The sequence below is a fragment of the Cherax quadricarinatus genome, chromosome 16 (genome assembly GCF_038502225.1).
Source record: "Cherax quadricarinatus isolate ZL_2023a chromosome 16, ASM3850222v1, whole genome shotgun sequence".
NCBI classification, from domain to species: domain Eukaryota; kingdom Metazoa; phylum Arthropoda; class Malacostraca; order Decapoda; family Parastacidae; genus Cherax; species Cherax quadricarinatus.
In genome coordinates this window covers 27,797,660-27,809,876 of record NC_091307.1, presented here as the reverse complement: position 1 = coordinate 27,809,876, position 12,217 = coordinate 27,797,660, and the positions used below count along the sequence as shown (strand labels likewise).

The 12,217-nt window shown below is 39.6% G+C and overlaps 1 protein-coding gene across 8 annotated transcripts in view; it reads right to left on the bottom strand.

Annotated features, from left to right (window-relative positions):
- The window catches only part of LOC128688920 (serine/threonine-protein kinase DCLK1), a 113,303-nt gene that overhangs the window by 33,267 nt on the left and 67,819 nt on the right, over positions 1 to 12,217 (bottom strand). The gene's annotated exons all lie outside the window — the stretch shown is intronic.

Sequence of the window (12,217 nt, the reverse complement as noted above, 5' to 3'; positions counted from 1 at the left end):
GTGACTTGAATGGGTTATCCAAGGTTAAATTTGCATAATGTACTATTTATGTGCCCATAACATATATGCCAACAAAACCATTGTAAAAGAAAATTGTATGATACATACCCAAAACCTAGCTGATACAATGGTTGGAGCTATGATTTCTTCACAGTTTTCTTGTTTTTCTTTTATAAACACTCACTCACTTTTAGTCCTTGTCTTAGCACCTCCAGTATTACTAGTATTCCTTTTTCATACCATGGTTAATATCCAGAGACAAGACAAGGTGATAAAAAGAACATTGTGAACACAAGGACTAGGTGCGTGGAGAGTTAGGCAGTGGTGTGAAGCAGGCAGCCAGTTGGAGCCAACCCACTTCAGTGTCTCTTTAAGAGACAGTAAAGCAGTTGTAAATGCTGCAGCGAGGAAGCGGTGGAGATGACCTGTCTAAGGGCATTTTTTTTTTTTTTTTTTAACAAACTGGCCGTATCCCACCAAGGCAGGGTGGCCCAAAAAGAAAAACAAAAGTTTCTCTTTTTAAATTTAGTAATTTATACTGGAGAAGGGGTTACTAGCCCCTTGCTCCCAGCACTTTAGTCGCTTCTTACAACACGCATGGCTTACGGAGGAAGAATGCTGTTCCACTTCCCCATGGAGATAAGAGGAAATAAACAAGAACTAGAAAGAAAATAGAAGAAAACCCAGAGGGGTGTGTATATATATGCTTGTACATGTATGTGTAGTGTAACCTAAGTGTAAATAGAAGTAGCAAGACGTACCTGAAATCTTGCATGTTTACGAGACAGAAAAAAGGACACCAGCAATCCTACCATCACGTAAAACAATTACAGGCTCTCGTTTTACACTCATTTGGCAGGAAGGAAGTACCCCCCTGGGAGGTTGCTATCTACCAACCTATCACCTATAAAGAGCAATCTGTGGTGGAAATATTATGCAGAGAATTCGGAGTGTGGAAATTAGGAGGTGTGGAGTTTATATTATTATTAGTCGGAGGGTTGAAGAGGGGTTGTTGAGGTGGTTTGGTCATATAGAGGGAATGGATCAAAGTAGAATGACATGGAGAGCGTATAAATCTGTAGGGGAAGGAAGGCAGAGTAGGGATCGTCCTCAAAAAGGTTGGAGGGAGGGGGCAAAGGAGGTTTTGTGGGCGAGGGGCTTGGACTTCCAGCAAGAAGGCATGAACGTATTAGATAGGAGTGAATGGAGACGAATGGTATTTGGGACCTGACGAGCTGTTGCAGTGTGAGCAGGGTAATATTTAATGAAGGGATTCAGGGAAACTGGTTACTTTTATATAGCCGGACTTGAGTACTGGAAATGGGAAGTACAATGCCTGCACTTTAAAGGAGGGGTTTGGGATATTGGCAGTTTGGAGGGATATGTTGTGTATCTTCATACATACATGCATTTAAGCTGTTGTATTCTGAGCACCTCTGTAAAAACAGTGATTACTTGTGAGTGAGATGAAAGTGTTGAATGATGATGAGAGTATTTTCTTTTTGGGGATTTTCTTTCATTTTGAGTCACCCTGCCTTGGTGGGAGACGGCCGACTTGTTAAAAAAAAATATAATAATAATAATAATAATAATAATAATAATAATAATAATAATAATAATAATAATAATAATAATAATAATAATAATAATAATAATAATAATAATAATAATAATAATAATAATAATAATAATAATAATAATAATAATAATAATAATAATAATAATATATGTATATATATATATATATATATATATATATATATATATATATATATATTTATATATATATATATATATATATATATATACACACACACACACACACACACAGTGGACCCCCGCATACCGTTGGCCTTACATAACGTTAAATCCGCATACTGATACATTTTATCGCTAAGATTTTGCCTCGCATACCGCTAAAAAACCTGCTCAACGCTGTTCGTCCGAGACACGTCTAATGTGCGGCCTTAGCCAGCCTCACATGTTCCGCCGGTGGCACTGTTTACCAGCCAGCCTCCGCGGTAACATCCAAGCATACAATCGGAACATTTCGTATTATTACAGTGTTTTTGGTGATTTTATCTGCAAAATAAGTGACCATGGGCCCCAAGAAAGCTTCTAGTGCCAACCCTACAGGAATAAGGGTGAGAATTACTATAGAGATGAAGAAAGAGATCATTGATAAGTATGAAAGTGGAGTGCGTGTCTCCGAGCTGGCCAGGTTGTATAATAAACCCCAATCAACCATCGCTACTATTGTGGGCAACAAAAAGGCAATCAAGGAAGCTGTTCTTGCCAAAGGTTTAACTGTGTTTTCGAAACAGAGATCGCAAGTGATGGAAGATGTTGAGAGACTCTTATTGGTGTGGATAAATGAAAAACAGATAGCATCTCTCAAGTGATCATAAGTGAAAAGGCTAGGAAGTCGCATCAGGATTTAATTAAAAAAAATGCCTGCAACTAGTGATGATGTGAGTGAATTTAAGGCCAGCAAAGGTTGGTTTGCGAGATTTAAGAAGCGTAGTGGCATACATAATGTGATAAGGCATGGTGAGGCTGCCAGTTCGGACCACAGAGCAGCTGAAAAATATGTGCAGGAATTCAAGGAGTACATAGACAGTGAAGGACTGAAACCTGAACAAGTGTTTAATTTTGTGATGAAACAGGCCTGTTTTGGAAGAAAATGCCAAGCAGGACCTACATTACTAAGGAGGAAAAGGCACTCACAGGACATAAGCCTATGAAAGACAGGCTTACTCTGTTGATGTGTTCCAATGCTAGTGGTGATTGCAAAGTGAAGCCTTTATTAGTGTATCACTCAGAAACTCCCAGAGCGTTCAGGCAAAAGAATATCCTCAAGGCTAATTTGTGTGTGCTGTGGAGGGCAAACAGTAAGGCATGGGTCACTAGGGACTTTTTCTATGACTGGTTACACCATGCATTTGCCCCCAATGTGAAAGATTACCTAACTGAAAAGAAATTAGACCTTAAGTGCCTCCTGGTGTTAGACAATGCTCCTGGTCATCCTACAGACGTGGCAGAGCGACTTTATGGGGACATGAGCTTCATTAAGGTGAAGTTTTTGCCTCCTAATACCACTAATCTCCTGCAGCCCATGGACCAGCAGGTTATTGCAAACTTCAAAAAACTGTACACAAAAGCTCTGTTTGAAAGGTGCTTTGTAGTGACCTCAGAAACTCAACTGACTCTAAGAGTTTTGGAGAGAGCACTTTAATATCCTCAATTGTGTAAACCTTATAGGTAAGGCTTGGGAGGGAGTGACTAAGAGGACCTTGAACTCTGCTTGGAAGAAACTGTGGCCAGAATGTGTAGACCAAAGGGATTTTGAAGGGTCTGAGGCTAACCCTAGGAATCCTATGCCAGTTGAGGAATCAATTGTGGCATTGGGGAAGTCCTTGGGGTTGGAGGTTAGTGGGGATGATGTGGAAGAGTTGGTGGAGGAGGACAATGAAGAACTAACCACTGATGAGCTGCTAGATCAACTTCAACAGCAAGAGGCCAGACCTGAGGAAACTGGTTCGGAGGAGGGGAGAGAGAAATTGAAGAAGTTGCCTACTACAAAGATTAAGGAAATCTGTGCAATGTGGCTGAAAGTGCAAACCTTTATGGATGAAAATTACCCTCACACAGCTAATGCAAGCCGTGCTGGTGACTATTACACTGACAATGTTGTGAAACACTTTAGGGAAGTCATAAAGGAACGAGAGGTACAGGCCTCTATGGACAGATATGTTGTGCGACAGAAGTCCAGTGACTCTGAAGCTGGTCCTAGTGGCATTAAAAGAAGAAGGGAAGTAACCCCAGAAAAGGACTTGACACCTCATGTCTTAATGTAAGGGGATTCCCCGTCTAAGCACTAAGACTCTCTCCTCCTCCCATCCCATCAATCATCACCAGATCTTCAATAAAGGTAAGTGTCATGTAATTGTGCATGCCTTTTTCAGTTTGTGTGTATTAAAATTAATATTTCATGTGGTAAAAATGTTTTTTTTTTTTTTCATACTTTGGGGTGTCTTGCACGGATTAATTTGATTTCCATTATTTCTTATGGGGAAAATTCATTCGCATAACGATAATTTCGCATAACAATGACCTCTCATGAACGGATTAATATCGTTATGCGGGGGTCCACTGTATACACCTACCATCCGACTTACGACCTACCAGACATACGACGACTCGACTTACGACCGTGTTTTTTATGCCAAATTTCTGAGAAATAAACAAGCGTTTGTGTTGTACACAGTGTTTATCCTAAACCTTATAGTATAAAATACAGTACTAACAGCATAAAAAGTACAGTAAAACATGAAATACCAAAATAAAACAATAAAATAAAGTCATTACAAAAATGTTATGTTGATATTCAGTAGTAAAGTTCGACTTGCATCCATTTCGACTTACGAGCGGTGTCTCGGAACCGAACTCGGTCGTAAGTCGGCCGTCTCCCACCGAGGCAGGGTGACCCAAAAAGAAAGAAAATCCCTAAAAAGAAAATACTTTCATCATCATTCAACACTTTCACCTCACTCACACATAATCAATGTTTTTGAAGAGGTGCTTAGAACACAACAGTTTAGAAGCATATACGTATAAAGATACACATCCCTCCAATCTGCTAATATCCCGAACCCTTCCTTTAGAGTGCAGGCATTGTACTTCCCATTTCCAGTACTCAAGTCCGGCTATATAAAAATAACCGGTTTCCCTGAATCCCTTCACTAAATATTACCCTGCTCACACTCCAACAGATCGCCAGGTCCCAAATACCATTCATCTCCATTCACTCCTATTGAACACGCTCATGCACGCCTGCTGGAAGTCCAAGCTCCTCGCCCACAAAACCTCCCTTATCCCTTCCTTTCAACCTTTTCAAGGACGACCCCTACCCCGCCTTCCTTCCCCTACAGATTTAAACGCTGTATATATATATGTATGTATGTAGTAGTAGTAGGTTGGTAGACAGCAACCACCCAGGGAGGTACTACCGTTCTGCCAAGTGAGTGTAAAACGAAGCCTGTGATTGTTTTACATGATGGTAGGATTGCTGATGTCTTTTGTCTGTCTCATAAATATGCAAGATTACAGGCATGTCTTGCTACTTCTACTTACACTTAGGTCACACTACACATACATGTACACATTTATTTATACACACTCATCTGAGTTTTCTTTGATTTTATCTTAATAGTTCTTGGTCTTATTACTTTTCCTTTTATATCCATGGGGAAGTGGAATAAGAATCTTTCCTCCGTAAGCCATGCGTGTTGTAAAAGTCAACTAAAATGCCGGGAACAATGGGCTAGTAACCCCTTTTCCTGTAAAGATTACTAAAAAGAATAAGAAGAAGAAAATTGTCAAAGTGGGAAGTTTGAATGTGCGTGGATGTTGTGCAGATGATAAGAAAGAGATGATTGTGGATGTTATGAATGAGAAGAAACTGGATGTCCTGGCTTTAAGTGAAACAAAGCTGAAGGGTGTGGGAGAGTTTCAATGGAGAGGAATAAATGGGATTAGGTCAGGGGTTTCAAATAGAGTTAGAGCTAAAGAAGGAGTAGCAATAATGTTGAAGGATAAGCTATGGCAGGAAAAGAGGGACTATAAATGTATAAATTCAAGGATTATGTGGAGTAAAATAAAGATTGGATGTGAAAAGTGGGTTATAGTAAGCGTGTATGCACCTGGAGAAGAGAAAAGTGTAGAGGAGAGAGAAAGATTCTGGGAAATGTTAAGTGAATGCGTGGGGAGTTTTGAATCAAGTGTGAGAGTAATGGTGGTTGGGGATTTCAATGTTAAAGTGGGTAAAAATGTTATGGAGGGAGTAGTAGGTAAATTTGGGGTGCCAGGGGTAAATGTAAATGGGGAGCCTTTAATTGAGCTATGTGTAGAAAGAAATTTGGTAATAAGTAATACATATTTTATGAAAAAGAGGATAAATAAATATACAAGGTATGATGTAGCACGTAATGAAAGTAGTTTGTTCGATTATGTATTGGTGGATAAAAGGTTGATGGGTAGGCTCCAGGATGTACATGTTTATAGAGGGGCAACTGATATATCGGATCATTATTTAGTTGTAGCTACAGTTAGAGTAAGAGGTAGATGGGAAAAGAGGAAGGTGGCAACAACAAGTAAGAGGGAGGTGAAAGTGTATAAACTAAGGGAGGAGGAAGTTCGGGTGAGATACAAGCGACTATTGGCAGAAAGGTGGGCTAGTGCAAAGATGAGTAGTGGGGGGGTTGAAGAGGGTTGGAATAGTTTTAAAAATGCAGTATTAGAATGTGGGGCAGAAGTTTGTGGTTATAGGAGGGTGGGGGCAGGAGGAAAGAGGAGTGATTGGTGGAATGATGAAGGAAAGGGTGTGATAAAAGAGAAAAATGTAGCTTATGAGAGGTTTTTACAAAGCAGAAGTGTTATAAGAAGAGCAGAGTATATGGAGAGTAAAAGAAAGGTAAAGAGAGTGGTGAGAGAGTGCAAAAGGAGAGCAGATGATAGAGTGGGAGAGGCACTGTCAAGAAATTTTAATGAAAATAAGAAAAAATTTTGGAGTGAGTTAAACAAGTTAAGAAAGCCTAGGGAAAATATGGATTTGTCAGTTAAAAACAGAGTAGGGGAGTTAGTAGATGGGGAGATGGAGGTATTGGGTAGATGGCGAGAATATTTTGAGGAACTTTTAAATGTTGAGGAAGAAAGGGAGGCGGTAATTTCATGCACTGGCAAAGGAGGTATACCATCTTTTAGGAGTGAAGAAGAGCACAATGTAAGTGTGGTGGAGGTACATGAGGCATTTCGTAGAATGAAAGGGGGTAAAGCAGCTGGAACTGATGGGATCATGACAAAAATGTTAATAGCAGGGGGAGATATAGTGTTGGAGTGGTTGGTACTTTTATTTAATAAATGTATGAAAGAGGGGAAGGTACCTAGGGATTGGCGGAGAGCATGTATAGTCCCTTTATATAAAGGGAAAGGGGACAAAAGAGAATGTAAAAATTATAGAGGAATAAGTTTACTGAGTATACCAGGAAAAGTATACGGTAGGGTTATAATTGAAAGAATTAGAGGTAAGACAGAATGTAGGATTGCTGATGAGCAGGGAGGCTTCAGAGTGGGTAGGGGATGTGTAGATCAAGTGTTTACATTGAAGCATATATGTGAACAGTATTTAGATAAAGGTAGGGAAGTTTTTATTGCATTTATGGATTTAGAAAAGGCATATGATAGTGGATAGAGGAGCAATGTGGCAGATGTTGCAAGTATATGGAATAGGTGGTAAGTTACTAAATGCTGTAAAGAGCTTTTATGAGGATAGTGAGGCTCAGGTTAGGGTGTGTAGAAGAGCGTGAGAATACTTCCCGGTAAAAGTAGGTGCGAGTGTGGTGAAAGTGTTGAATGATGATGAAAGTATTTTCTTTTTGGGGATTTTCTTTCTTTTTTGGGTCACCCTGCCTCGGTGGGAGACGGCCGACTTGTTGAAAAAAAAAAATACACACAAACACACACACAAACAAACAAACACACACACACACACACACACACACACACACACACACACACACACACACACACAATCGCAGAACTTGCGATCTTGGTTTAAATAGCAACCCTCATCTTGCCATATAGGACAAGTGAAAATTTGTGCATGCAATAATTTTGCCCAAATCATTCTGAACCTAACGAAAAAAATATATTCACTGCATTTGTTTAGTATTAAATTACTGTAGTATTAAATTACTGTAGTATTAAATTACTGTAGGTAGTAGGTTGGTAGACAGCAACCACCCAGGGAAGTACTACCGTCCTGCCAGATGACTGTGAAACAAAAAACTGTAACTGTTTTGCATGATGGTAGGATTGCTGGTTTCTTTTTCTGTCTCATAAACACGCTAGATAACAGGGATATCTTGCTACTCCTACTTACACTTTGGTCACACTTCACAGACACGCACATGCATATATATATACATACATCTAGGTTTTTTCTCCTTTTTCTAAAAAGCTCTTGTTCTTCTTTATTTCTTCTATTGTCCATGGGGAAGTGGAAAAAAATCTTTCCTCCGTAAGCCATGCGTGTTGTATGAGGCGACTAAAATGCCGGGAGCAATGGGCTAGTAACCCCTTCTCCTGTAGACATTTACTAAAAAAGAGAAGAAAAACTTTATAAAACTGTGATGCTTAAATGTGCGTGGATGTAGTGCGGATGACAAGAAACAGATGATTGCTGATGTTATGAATGAAAAGAAGTTGGATGTCCTGGCCCTAAGCAAAACAAAGCTGAAGGGGGTAGGAGAGTTTCAGTGGGGGGAAATAAATGGGATTAAATCTGGAGTATCTGAGAGAGTTAGAGCAAAGGAAGGGGTAGCAGTAATGTTAAATGATCAGTTATGGAAGGAGAAAAGAGAAAATGAATGTGTAAATTCAAGAATTATGTGGATTAAAGTAAAGGTTGGATGTGAGAAGTGGGTCATAATAAGCGTGTATGCACCTGGAGAAGAGAGGAATGCAGAGGAGAGAGAGAGATTTTGGGAGATGTTAAGTGAATGTATAGGAGCCTTTGAACCAAGTGAGAGAGTAATTGTGGTAGGGGACCTGAATGCTAAAGTAGGAGAAACTTTTAGAGAGGGTGTGGTAGGTCAAGTTTGGGGTGCCAGGTGTAAATGATAATGGGAGCCCTTTGATTGAATTTTGTATAGAAAGGGGTTTAGTTATAGGTAATACATATTTTAAGAAAAAGAGGATAAATAAGTATACAAGATATGATGTAGGGCAAAATGACAGTAGTTTGTTGGATTATGTATTGGTATATAAAAGACTGTTGAGTAGACTTCAGGATGTACATGTTTATAGAGGGGCCACAGATATATCAGATCACTTTCTAGTTGTAGCTACACTGAGAGTAAAAGGTAGATGGGACACAAGGAGAATAGAAGCATCAGGGAAGAGAGAGGTGAAGGTTTATAAACTAAAAGAGGAGGCAGTTAGGGTAAGATATAAACAGCTATTGGAGGATAGATGGGCTAATGAGAGCATAGGCAATGGGGTCGAAGAGGTATGGGGTAGGTTTAAAAATGTAGTGTTAGAGTGTTCAGCAGAAGTTTGTGGTTACAGGAAAGTGGGTGCAGGAGGGAAGAGGAGCGATTGGTGGAATGATGATGTAAAGAGAGTAGTATGGGAGAAAAAGTTAGCATATGAGAAGTTTTTACAAAGTAGAAGTGATGCAAGGAGGGAAGAGTATATGGAGAAAAAGAGAGTGGTGAAGCAATGTAAAAAGAGAGCAAATGAGAGAGTGGGTGAGATGTTATCAACAAATTTTGTTGAAAATAAGAAAAAGTTTTGGAGTGAGATTAACAAGTTAAGAAAGCCTAGAGAACAAATGGATTTGTCAGTTAAAAATAGGAGAGGAGAGTTATTAAATGGAGAGTTAGAGGTATTGGGAAGATGGAGGGAATATTTTGAGGAATTGTTAAATGTTGATGAAGATAGGGAAGCTGTGATTTCGTGTATAGGGCAAGGAGGAATAACATCTTGTAGGAGTGAGGAAGAGCCAGTTTTGAGTGTGGGGGAAGTTCATGAGGCAGTAGGTAAAATGAAAGGGGGTAAGGCAGCTGGGATTGATGGGATAAAGATAGAAATGTTAAAAGCAGGTGGGGATATAGTTTTGGAGTGGTTGGTGCAATTATTTAATAAATGTATGGAAGAGGGTAAGGTACCTAGGGATTGGCAGAGAGCATGCATAGTTCCTTTGTATATAGGCAAAGGGGATAAAAGAGAGTGCAAAAATTATAGGGGGATAAGTCTGTTGAGTATACCTGGCAAAGTGTATGGTAGAGTTATAATTGAAAGAATTAAGAGTAAGATGGAGAATAGGATAGCAGATGAACAAGGAGGCTTTAGGAAAGGTAGGGGGTGTGTGGACCAGGTGTTTACAGTGAAACATATAAGTGAACAGTATTTAGATAAGGCTAAAGAGGTCTTTGTGGCATTTATGGATTTGGAAAAGGCATATGACAGGGTGGATAGGGGGACAATGTGGCAGATGTTGCAAGTGTATGGTGTAGGAGGTAGGTTACTGAAAGCAGTGAAGAGTTTTTACGAGGATAGTGAGGCTCAAGTTAGAGTATGTAGGAAAGAGGGAAATTTTTTCCCAGTAAAAGTAGGCCTTAGACAAGGATGTGTGATGTCACCGTGGTTGTTTAACCCTTTGACTGTCGCGGCCATATATCTACGTCTTACGAGGTACCGTGTTTGACGTATATATACTCATAAATTCTAGCGGTTTCAAATCAAGCAGGAGAAAGCTGGTAGGCCCACATGTGAGAGAATGGGTCTGTGTGGTCAGTGTGCACCATATAAAAAAAATCCTGGAGCACGCAGTGCATAATGAGAAAAAAAAAACTCCGACCGTTTTTTTTAATTAAAATGCCAACTTTGTGGTCTATTTGTGGTCTATAGTATTTATGGTGGTATTCTCATTTTCTTGGTCTCATTTCATAGAATGGAAAACATATTATAGAAATAGAGGTGATTTTGATTGATTTTACTATAAAAAGAACCTAGAAATGGAGCTCAAAGTAGGGGAAATGTTTGATTTTTGCCAATGTTCAAAAGTAAACAAATGATGCCATTGTCCAATAAATGTCCAATTAGCCATTCTAATATGCAGTCACAAATGGGTTGATGTTATTTATACAATTATTACAGTATTGCAGTAGTCTGCATAATAGTAAGTCTTCTATTTTTTGTTTGAATAAAAATTCATAATAGAAAGCAAGAGTAATATCAGAGGGGCCTGGAGACATGACTGATGAACAAAGAAAATGTTATTTTAGAGCCAGGAATCTCTGCATTGTTCATTCTGGACCTTATTTTGAAATTGTCATATTGTTATTTTTCGTGAAATTGGCCAAATTCCAAATTTCTGACCACATTATCAGGTAGTTGAAATCGGTAAATGGGCAGTTTCTTGTACTCAATCGATAGAAAAAATGGAGTTCTAAAGAAATAGCTATGAGTTTGGGCAACTGGAGCAATGGAATTAGCTGAAAATAGGGCTCAAAGTTGGCGAAATCGCCGATTTGTAAACATCGCTGAGGTTGCTAACTTCGCAAGAGCATAATTCCGTCAGTTTTCCATCAAATTTCGTTTTTTTGGTGTCATTACAATCGGGAAAAGATTCTCTATCATTTCATAAGAAAAAATAATTTTTTTTTTTTTAATTTTGCGACACCAGGAGACACCTCAGGATTGGGGGTTGCGACAGTCAAAGGGTTAATATATTTATAGATGGGGTTGTAAGAGAAGTAAATGCGAGGGTCTTGGCAAGAGGCGTGGAGTTAAAAGATAAAGAATCACACACAAAGTGGGAGTTGTCACAGCTGCTCTTTGCTGATGACACTGTGCTCTTGGGAGATTCTGAAGAGAAGTTGCAGAGATTGGTGGATGAATTTGGTAGGGTGTGCAAAAGAAGAAAATTAAAGGTGAATACAGGAAAGAGTAAGGTTATGAGGATAACAAAAAGATTAGGTGATGAAAGATTGAATATCAGATTGGAGGGAGAGAGTATGGAGGAGGTGAACGTATTCAGATATTTGGGAGTGGACGTGTCAGCGGATGGGTCTATGAAAGATGAGGTGAATCATAGAATTAATGAGGGAAAAAGAGTGAGTGGTGCACTTAGGAGTCTGTGGAGACAAAGAACTTTGTCCTTGGAGGCAAAGAGGGGAATGTATGAGAGTATAGTTTTACCAACGCTCTTATATGGGTGTGAAGCGTGGATGATGAATGTTGCAGCGAGGAGAAGGCTGGAGGCAGTGGAGATGTCATGTCTGAGGGCAATGTGTGGTGTGAATATAATGCAGAGAATTCGTAGTTTGGAAGTTAGGAGGAGGTGCGGGATTACCAAAACTGTTGTCCACAGGGCTGAGGAAGGGTTGTTGAGGTGGTTCGGACATGTAGAGAGAATGGAGCGAAACAGAATGACTTCAAGAGTGTATCAGTCTGTAGTGGAAGGAAGGCGGGGTAGGGGTCGGCCTAGGAAAGGTTGGAGGGAGGGGGTAAAGGAGGTTTTGTGTGCAAGGGGCTTGGACTTCCAGCAGGCATGCGTGAGCGTGTTTGATAGGAGTGCATGGAGACAAATGGTTTTTAATACTTGACGTGCTGTTGGAGTGTGAGCAAAGTAACATTTATGAAGGGATTCAGG